At 47.6% G+C, this 10,046-nt stretch overlaps 1 long non-coding RNA gene across 1 annotated transcript; it reads left to right on the top strand.

Annotated features, from left to right (window-relative positions):
- The first annotated feature begins 6,462 nt into the window (after positions 1-6,462).
- On the top strand, positions 6,463-8,153 carry LOC117193786. Its single transcript, XR_004474692.1, has 3 exons — positions 6,463-6,507; positions 7,705-8,055; positions 8,127-8,153. It is a non-coding gene; the product is annotated as an uncharacterized LOC117193786 (long non-coding RNA).
- Positions 8,154-10,046: the final 1,893 nt, after the last annotated feature.

The following is a 10,046-nucleotide window of genomic DNA, read 5'->3' as shown; positions in this document are numbered from 1 at the left end:
CCAAAATCAGTGCTGCAAAACTTATCTACATTGCAAGGTATGATTATATTAGGTAGGGGTCAATAATTTTCGGATCATGTTGCTAGTGCTGTATAAAGAGAGAATATTGAAAACATGAAGATCATGCCACCAACAATACCACCAAAGCAACAAGTGTTCAAATACTTATGAGTTCATGCTCTTGAACGTAAAATCAATTCCGTACACAGTTACGTTTGTACATATGTACATACATATGTAGTTCATATGAACCAATTATTTCAATACCTTTTTTGTTTAAACCTTATTTTATCAAAGAACCAGTAATATGGTATCAGTAATATTTTCCGCCATTTACCACAAATCTTTGAACTGTTTTAATAGAGGGGGGTAGGTGGGCTCAGTTCAATTTCTTATCGATTTACGAAACGCTAAATCGTTGATGAGGCACCAAAATTGAGGCAAAAACAATCGAAGCTAATCGCCGTAGCAGGAAAACAACTCAAGTATGTAAAACAAATCAGTCAAGTAGAGAATAGGTTCATTAATTAGATCAAATTAAATGGGCAGGGATAAATGTTCTATATAGCTAGTAATATTCCACGGAATATCAAAAACGAGGAATATGAATAATTCGTCGGTATATTTTGTAAATAAAACCGTATATTTGAATCGGGTATTGAATCGGTTATAACCGGTAGGCAACCTGAGTCTCATTTCATTATTTTATATTTGTTACACTTGGCTTGTTTCCCAGAGGGCAATGCCGGCTAGCTGTCGACCCCAGGGCTGGGTAGTTCCCCTTGCCCGCCAAATGTAGACAAAAAAGGAGACATACTACTTCTCGGGACATCAAAACTAACAACAACCTAACAACAACAAAGAAAATCATAAGCAGACGGCTATCAAGTGGGTGAAGCTTGGGTGTTATCACTTCGCGCGCCCGCCCTACCTGTGACCAAACACAACGTTCATTTTGGCCACCCTCTGCTGGAACGGTAACGGCTGGCCTAATCCATGGCTTACGCCACGCGTCCTCCCTCTATTTTAAATTTAATGCATCATGCTTCAATATATATCCAAGCTTTAATAATCGTAAATTGACAATTTTATCTTTCTCATTAATAAATAGCTATACTCAAAATTATCACTAACCACTAAGAAACACCAAAACGTTCGACACACAGGCAAACAAGGGAATAACTGCTGAAATTTCGTTCAACCAACAGGGATACCCTCACCCATACGTAATGGAATATGTGTAGATGAGTGAATCCAGTTTTACGGGAGTTAATTTAACTCGGGCCCCTACGGAGACTTAACCTACCAAGAGCTCTTGTTAAGGGTCCCCGGGACATAAACAATAAACAATATTTTTTTCACAAATCGCTCGACCAAATACGGTGGACTGATGGGACCCCCTCGTCACCCACTAAGGGTTAATCTTCTGGCACTGAACAGCTGATCGCAGATTTAGGTTCGTGAAAGGTGTTGGTGTTTTTACATATTTTTTTTCAATGTACGTTAAACGGTTTAAGCTAATACTAATTACTAAATAAAGGACAACACACGGAACAGAATAACATTTAATGTGGAACGGTGTTTGGAGTGCGGATTATGTTTTTTTTCTTTAAATTCAAACGACGTGGGCGATCGCTGGCCGTGGCCGGTCAGCCCTAAATTTATATAGGTCCGAGTATACGTGTGCGCGTGGGTGTGTGTGTGAATAGGGTTTCGGGGTTGTTACCTGGTGAATGAGACCAAACGTGTGGCACGCACTGGAAGGCGATGCAACGATCGTGCGGTGTGGCTAGAATCGCCTTGGCAGCTAAATCGTTCTCTTTCACCCTCCCCCTTCACACGTCCCGCGCTACTTGGCTCACACACGCGCAACTGGAACGAACTCACTCAGGTTCCGTTGGGCAGTCTTCTTCTCTGCAGTCGACTTTCTCGAACTCCAGTGTCCCTCTCCAGGAAACCTTCTGGCCCGGTTCTGGTGGCTATATTCCTTGCCGGCTGTTTGTAAAATTTTCTGCATTACAACCTATTTTATCGCCCGCCTTTTCTGTACTCACTTCAAACTTTCTGTTTTAAGCACAAAATTTCCAATTTCGACGTTACTCCGTCCACGCTCCACGATTTCTATAATCCAATCCACGTTTTCTAATATTTTCACTCCTATTTATCCCTTTTTCCCTTACTAATACATATATCTAATCCTATTCTCTTCCTTATTTCCCCAGTAACGGCTCCAGCTCCCCCCGATGTCACCATACACCATCGAGCCTCCCTGGACTTCCGCTAGATGGCGCGTCGCCCTCAGCCCTGGCCACCTATCGTTCAGGTGGGACTGGAACACCACCACGAGTATGTCGTCAGTCCCAGGAGGGACAACATACGCGTGGGCATGCCCACCGGATTCCGGAACACTATTGAGCACACGCCGGCGTGCCCTGCATTCTTCTGCCGCGCCCAACGTAGGCCACACCCACACCTCACTACATTCTCAGGTCTTTGGCGTGGTACACTCCTATGGGACGGCCGTTAAGGTCCTCCAGAGCGTACGCGTTCTCTCCTACTGGCTTCACTACCCGGCATCGGATGAATTTGCGCGCGAACTTGGCATTAAAGCCTTTTCCAAAGTCACTAAGGACAAAATTTCGGCGGAATACCTCTTGTCCCGGCCTCGCGTAAAACACCCGAGCTCGCTGGTTGTATCTTACCCTACTACGCTCGTATGCCTGATGTAAACTAGCGCGAATCCTCTCTTGGATGAGTTGTCGCTTGTCCTGACCCTCCAGCAGCGATATGTCATGCTCGCCGATCGACCGCAGTCGCTTTGCCAGCTTGTAGCATGACCCATGCAAATACATTTGCTGCCCGAAGACTGCAAAGAATGGTGTTACGCCTGTTGCCTCGTGAACCGAGTTCCTAATAGCCAGTTCTATCTCCGGCAGATGCACATCCCAGTCCCGTTGATCGTCTTCCAGATACGCCCGAATCGCGCTGAGTACTGTGCGATTCATGCGTTCGGCTGCGTTACTCTGCGGAGAATACACTGGCGTCCTCATATGAGTGACTCCGAATGCATCGGTCATCTCCTTAAAAGTTTTCGAGACGAACTGAGCCCCATTGTCCGAGTGAATCATCTCCGGCACTCCAAACTTGTAAAACACCTCGTGAACGAGGAATCTTACAACTTCCTTTGCTGTGGCCTTGGTCATGGTCTTTAGGAATGTGAACTTAGAGAACTGGTCAACTACAATAAATATCCACGCCTGACCGTTCTTTGACCGCGGATATTTGCCCAAAAAATCAATATAAAGTTTTTGGAACGGGTGCTCAGTGACCACTTCTTGCCCCATCCCGACCTGCATCCGATAATTCGGCGCTTTCGACTCCTTGCACACGGTGCACCGTCGGATATAATCCCGCACCTCTATCGCCATGTTCGGCCAGTAAAACTGCCTACGCAATAAGTGCAAGGTTTTCGCGATTCCTCCGTGCGCTGTCTTCTCTTCCGAATGTGCTTTGTCTATCAACGCGGCCGTCAGCGAACTCGGAACCCACAATTTCCAGACGGCGCCCTCCAGTTGATCATCCAATCGTTCAAAGCGCATGCGCTTGAATATCATGCCGTCAACAATCTGGAGATCAGGTAAGCGGTCTTGGTTCTCTGTTATTTCCTTCCTTAACTCCTGATATTCTCCAGATTCAAACTCCACCGTTTCAAAACCCAGGATACTACTCGGATCCACTTCCAGCTCTTCAATACTGCGTGACAATGTATCTGCCACTACATTGTCCGCTCCTTTCCGGTGTTCTATGCCGAAATCGAAGGCCTGCAGTTGAAGGGACCAACGAGCTAAGCGACCATCCAGGTTCTTCATGGTCATGAGCCATTTGAGACTGGCGTGGTCAGTTATGACTGTAAACGGCATAAGCTCTACGTACGGACGGAACTTAAGGATAGCCATGAGGGCTGCCAGACACTCCTTCTCTGTCACCGAGTAGTTTTTTTGGTGGCAATTCAGTTTAGCAGAGAAAAACGCTATGGGCCTCTCGTTCTGCTCGTCATCCCTTTGGAAGAGTACGGCTCCTACTCCATAATGTGAGGCGTAGCACTGTATGTAGAAGTGCCGCTTGAAATCCGCGTGTACCAGGACTGGTGCCGAGGTGAGTGCAGCTTTTAGCTCCCCCATGGCTCGTTTTGCCTCCTCCGTCAATTTAAACTTTCCATTTCCCGACTTTTTCAGGGCGTCTGTGAGCGGACCGGCCATCTCAGCATAGTTTTTCATAAAGCGCCGGTACCAGCCCGCAGTTCCCAGGAAACTACGCAATTCTCGAACAGATCGCGGCTCGGGAATGCGCAAAATGGCCGACACACGATCCGGATCCATCTTCAGCGCTCCTCCTCCCACTATAAATCCCAGGTATTTAATGTTTTTATAGCAAAAATGAGATTTGCTCAGCCCTATCGTTAAATTTGCTTCTCGTAGACGCTCGGCAACCTGTCGCAGAATCTTCACGTGCGTTTGGAAGTCCTCAGCTATAATCAGCAAGTCGTCGAGATACGCATAGACGTTTGAACGCATCTCAACCGGAATCACCTTATCGACCAGTCTACATAGGCGTTGTGCGGCGTTGCAGAGGCCAAAGGGCATCATACGGAACTGGTACAGAGGCCGTCCCGGCACCGTGAACGCCGTATATGGTCGACTCTGCTCGTCCAGCTCGATTTGCCAAAAAGCTAATTTTAAGTCGACGCTGGAGATATATATCGTCTGATCGAGACGCGACAAGATCCCCTCGATGCTAGGAAGTGGGTAAGCGTCCTTGATGGTTACTTTGTTGAGCTTTCGGGCATCGAGGCAGAAACGATTTTTGCCCGGCCTTCGCACCACGGTGGTACGGTTGCTCCACGGACTATCACTGTACTCGATGACTCCCAAAGCCAACATTTTGTCCACCTCACCACACACCACTTCCTGCATCGCTGGCGACAGTGGGTAATGTCGATCCTTCACAGGCTCGGCCTTCTCCACCAACTGAATTTTGTGAGTCTCTCTCGACGTCCTCCCCAGGCCTACGGCTTCGAAAGTCAGAAACTCTGCCTTCACCTGATCCAAGGCTGCCCTTTGCTCTTCTGACAACTCCCATTCTTCCTGCACTATCTCCTTCTCCGGGCCTTCCACATAGTGAGCGACTTGATCAGCCAGCACTTCTTCCACTAATCTGTGAGATGCCCCTACTGGACCTTCTCCCATCACCTCAGGAGCCAATGAGAATACCCGCCAAAAGTCTACCCCCAAGTAAATTTCCTGTTCCAAGAAAGGGCATACGAAAAACGTTAATCTTTTTACCTCTCCCTTGTATTTCACCGGTAATTCTACTCGGCCAACGATTGCGCGATCTTCCCCATTCGCTACCTTCACTATAGAAGAATATCGACGAGCCTCCACGCCCAGCTTCTCCAGGAATTCCTGACCATTACACCCTAGCATGCTGTGTGTAGCGCCTGAATCCAACAGGCCTCGCACGGACTCGCCCATTATCGAGATTTCTGCGAAAACTCTCGGGTCTTTCTTGCACCAACGCTTTACTGAAGCAATCACCTGCCTCCTCATAGCTCGCCTTTGCTTAAAACGGGATCTCGCCTTTCTTACCCGCACCGACAGTGCTCGCATACCATCCACTCGTAGTTCAGAAAATATTCTATTTCTGGTTTCTAAATAATTTCTTAAGCGCTCTTCATATGATAAGTTCCTTAACCTAGCATGCAATTTACGTCTATCTAATTCATTTTTATTTTCTTCTACTTTCTCTGCGCAGGCCCCTTCTGTGAGCGTGATTCGCCTGCTTGGATCGCACCCCTCTTCACGTTTCCCGCGCAATTCGGACAGGTTGGACAATATGCATCGGGCTTTCCACACCGGTAGCAGAAAATTCGCCTCTCCGATGCCATACAGTCCCTAAAGCCATGATCGGTCTGCCCGCAGTTCCAGCAAATCAACTTCTGTGGAACACGCTGTGTCACTTGCGCTTCCTCAATGACCTCTGCCTCTTCATCGCCAATCGACCGATCCTGCGCGACCTCGCTGACGTTCGCATTCGGCCCGCGACCATAGTTTGTGGCTTGGGTGCTCCTCGCCACGAAGATCGAGCCTTCCTCTTCAGATGTGCCTCTATTTCCACGCACTCATCCCGCAGTTGGTCTAAGGAATAAACCCGTAAGCCGTAGACGAAACTCGCTATCTCATCTGTGAGTGCCTTTTTGACGATTTTTACCATCTCCTTTTCAGGTGGTGGCATCTCCAACCTCGACGCGAGCTTTCTCATGACATGGAAAAAGTCTTCCACACTCTCGTTTGACCGCTGCATTCTTTCTCGCAGTTCTCTCATGCGGTCGAACTCGGACGCCGTGCCTCGGAAACGAGCAATTAAGTCGCCCCTTAGTTCCTGCCAAACACCACCGCCATGATCACGGATGTACTGCCAGTACCATTCCCGCGCGTTTCCTGTAACCAGGTGATGAAATCCCTTTAGAACTTCATCCCACGGACAGCGGCATTGGGCTTGTAGGAATTCAATTCGGAACACAAAATCCTCGACTGTCATTTTGTTGCTGTCTCCGTCGAACGTCACGTCCCATTTTTCGACTCGTCCCCACCGTGGCCAAGGTCTATAACCCGGGGGATTTGGATGCGGATCTTCTCGAGGAATCCCACCAGCTCTCCTACCCTCTCCACGACCCTGACCCGAGTGTCTGAGTGCTATCGGGTTTCGCCAATTTCGCGCTTGATGCCCACCCCGTTGATGCTGCTCACTGGATGCGGTCGGTCCTACTCCTGAAGACGGTTCCGGACCAATACCACCTCGCCCCGAGCGAGCCAAAAATGGTTTTGGTGGCGGAATCGGCGCATCAGTCGTGCTAGACGGCTTCCTTTTCGGGATTGGTCCTCGATACTCCTGCTCGTTGTGAACCTCCTCCCGCTGCGGTTCCTTCTGCTGCTGCAGCTGTCTAACCGGCTGGAGTACCTCGTTGAGTTGGTGCATCATCTCGATAAACCCCTTACGCAACTCCTCCTGCAACACCCGACTAATCGAGTCAGTGTTCGCTGCCCTGTGTGTCGCATGAGCCTGAGCCAACGATACGTCGACTGCTGATGCCAGTTCGGAAGCAAGCGTGGGTGTAGGATCGGACATTGGCCATTCTTCTGACCTGGCCTGGACCGGTGTTCTTGGCAACCCACCCACAGCTCCAAGTTCCTCCCGATCTTGATCAAACATCGCCCCCATCGCACAAAACAGTGGACCAGATAGGAGAAGTGTCTATCTGGTCCACTGTTTTGTTTACGCGTGATCGCGTATGATACTGTCGACTACCCCCTTCTTGTGGCATCTGCACCGAGCAACACCAATATTACAAAAAAAAAAGGGAAACTCCTAAACTAAGATAATATATATAAATAAAGAAATAAATACCCAAAGAAATAACTAGTAAGAATAAATAACACCACGCTTCGGACCAATAAATACTCCGATAAATAAATAAATAAATACCGATATAAATATTGCGCCAACCAGCGCGATATAACGAGATATATGCAATTAAATATTTGAATATATTCGATCGACACCTAAGACACTCAAACTTCAAACACATTCAACACAACACAAAACCTAACAACAAAAATTCCTAACAGTTCTTCTTCTTCTTACCAGATTCATTAAGAGGGGGACACGTGACTAGCCGGGACCAGCAACCGCTCCAGTTTCTGCGCTCCACTTGACAGTCGCCCTACGAATATCCTACAATTACGAACACCACCTTTGTGTGGCCTGTCATCTACTCTAGTCATCGCGCTAAGCGATGGCCGATAAACGAGAAGCCTCACGGTGCATGAGCTCACTTTGCTTGTGATTTGTTCCTGTCATCCATCATACCGATCTGCCATGACAACAGATGCATCGCGGGTTGCCATTAAGACTCCCGGGCCACCTACTCCTCACCACCTCTCGGCAGACAGACAACAGGTCCAAAAACACGAAAGCGGCTTTGTTTTAAACAAACAGGTGCGAAACTACAATGAACATTTACCTACATGACTTACTCTAACTTATTCCAATATCACATTCCATCACAGATTTATTCGATATCACAGTCCACCAGGCAATGTGTCCGTCGCAAACTCCCTGTCCATTTTTTTGTTGAACGGCAGTGACTTACGTTCACTTGCGACATCGAATAGCGACAAAATGTTCAACTGTAATTCGTAAGTCCCTATCACATATTTTATACATCCGTTAACTGCCTCCGTCTATCCATCCCTAGCATCAATCACCCCGCGCCATTAAGGACCAGCTTTACGCTCACCTTAAGCCTGCAGCAGCGACTTCTGCCGGGACAGCTAAACTGCACTTCGCGAGCTGTCGTCTTCTCCACAACATTTATTTTTTTTTTCATTCCCCGCATCTGCCTTTACCAGCCCGAGTGACATTTGTTGTAATACCACCCGAACCTGCGTCAGTCCAGATGCATGCGAATTCGAAAATAAGTTGGGCGCCATTTGTTACACTTGGCTTGTTTCCCAGAGGGCAATGCCGGCTAGCTGTCGACCCCAGGGCTGGGTAGTTCCCCTTGCCCGCCAAATGTAGACAAAAAAGAAGACATACTACTTCTCGGGACATCAAAACTAACAACAACCTAACAACAACAAAGAAAATCATAAACAGACGGCTATCAAGTGGGTGAAGCTTGGGTGTTATCACTTCGCGCGCGCGCCCTACCTGTGACCAAACACAACGTTCATTTTGGCCACCCTCTGCTGGAACGGTAACGGCTGGCCTAATCCATGGCTTACGCCACGCGTCCTCCCTCTATTTTAAATTTAATGCATCATGCTTCAATATATATCCAAGCTTTAATAATCGTAAATTGACAATTTTATCTTTCTCATTAATAAATAGCTATACTCAAAATTATCACTAACCACTAAGAAACACCAAAACGTTCGACACACAGGCAAACAAGGGAATAACTGCTGAAATTTCGTTCAACCAACAGGGATACCCTCACCCATACGTAATGGAATATGTGTAGATGAGTGGATCCAGTTTTACGGGAGTTAATTTAACTCGGGCCCCTACGGAGACTTAACCTACCAAGAGCTCTTGTTAAGGGTCCCCGGGACATAAACAATAAACAATATTTTTTTCACAAATCGCTCGACCAAATACGGTGGACTGATGGGACCCCCGCGTCACCCACTAAGGGTTAATCTTCTGGCACTGAACAGCTGATCGCAGATTTAGGTTCGTGAAAGGTGTTGGTGTGTGAATAGGGTTTCGGGGTTGTTACCTGGTGAATGAGACCAAACGTGTGGCACGCACTGGAAGGCGATGCAACGATCGTGCGGTGTGGCTAGAATCGCCCTGGCAGCTAAATCGTTCTCTTTCACCCTCCCCCTTCACACGTCCCGCGCTACTTGGCTCCCACACGCGCAACTGGAACGAACTCACTCAGGTTCCGTTGGGCAGTCTTCTTCTCTGCAGTCGACTTTCTCGAACTCCAGTGTCCCTCTCCAGGAAACCTTCTGGCCCGGTTCTGGTGGCTATATTCCTTGCCGGCTGTTTGTAAAATTTTCTGCATTACAACCAATTTTATCGCCCGCCTTTTCTGTACTCACTTCAAACTTTCTGTTTTAAGCACAAAATTTCCAATTTCGACGCTACTCCGTCCACGCTCCACGATTTCTATAATCCAATCCACGTTTTCTAATATTTTCACTCCTATTTATCCCTTTTTCCCTTACTAATACATATATCTAATCCTATTCTCTTCCTTATATCCCCAGTAACGGCTCCAGCTCCCCCCGATGTCACCATACACCATCGAGCCTCCCTGGACTTCCGCTAGATGGCGCGTCGCCCTCAGCCCTGGCCACCTATCGTTCAGGTGGGACTGGAACATATTGTGCTACTTCTATGTATATGTATTTGATATACACCACATATAATATATCCATACAAGCTTAGTTTTTCATATACCGCCAAACTACGAACCG

This window comes from Drosophila miranda, assembly GCF_003369915.1.
Source record: "Drosophila miranda strain MSH22 chromosome Y unlocalized genomic scaffold, D.miranda_PacBio2.1 Contig_Y2_pilon, whole genome shotgun sequence".
NCBI lineage: Eukaryota > Metazoa > Arthropoda > Insecta > Diptera > Drosophilidae > Drosophila > Drosophila miranda.
This window is presented reverse-complemented; position numbering and strand designations above follow the sequence as displayed.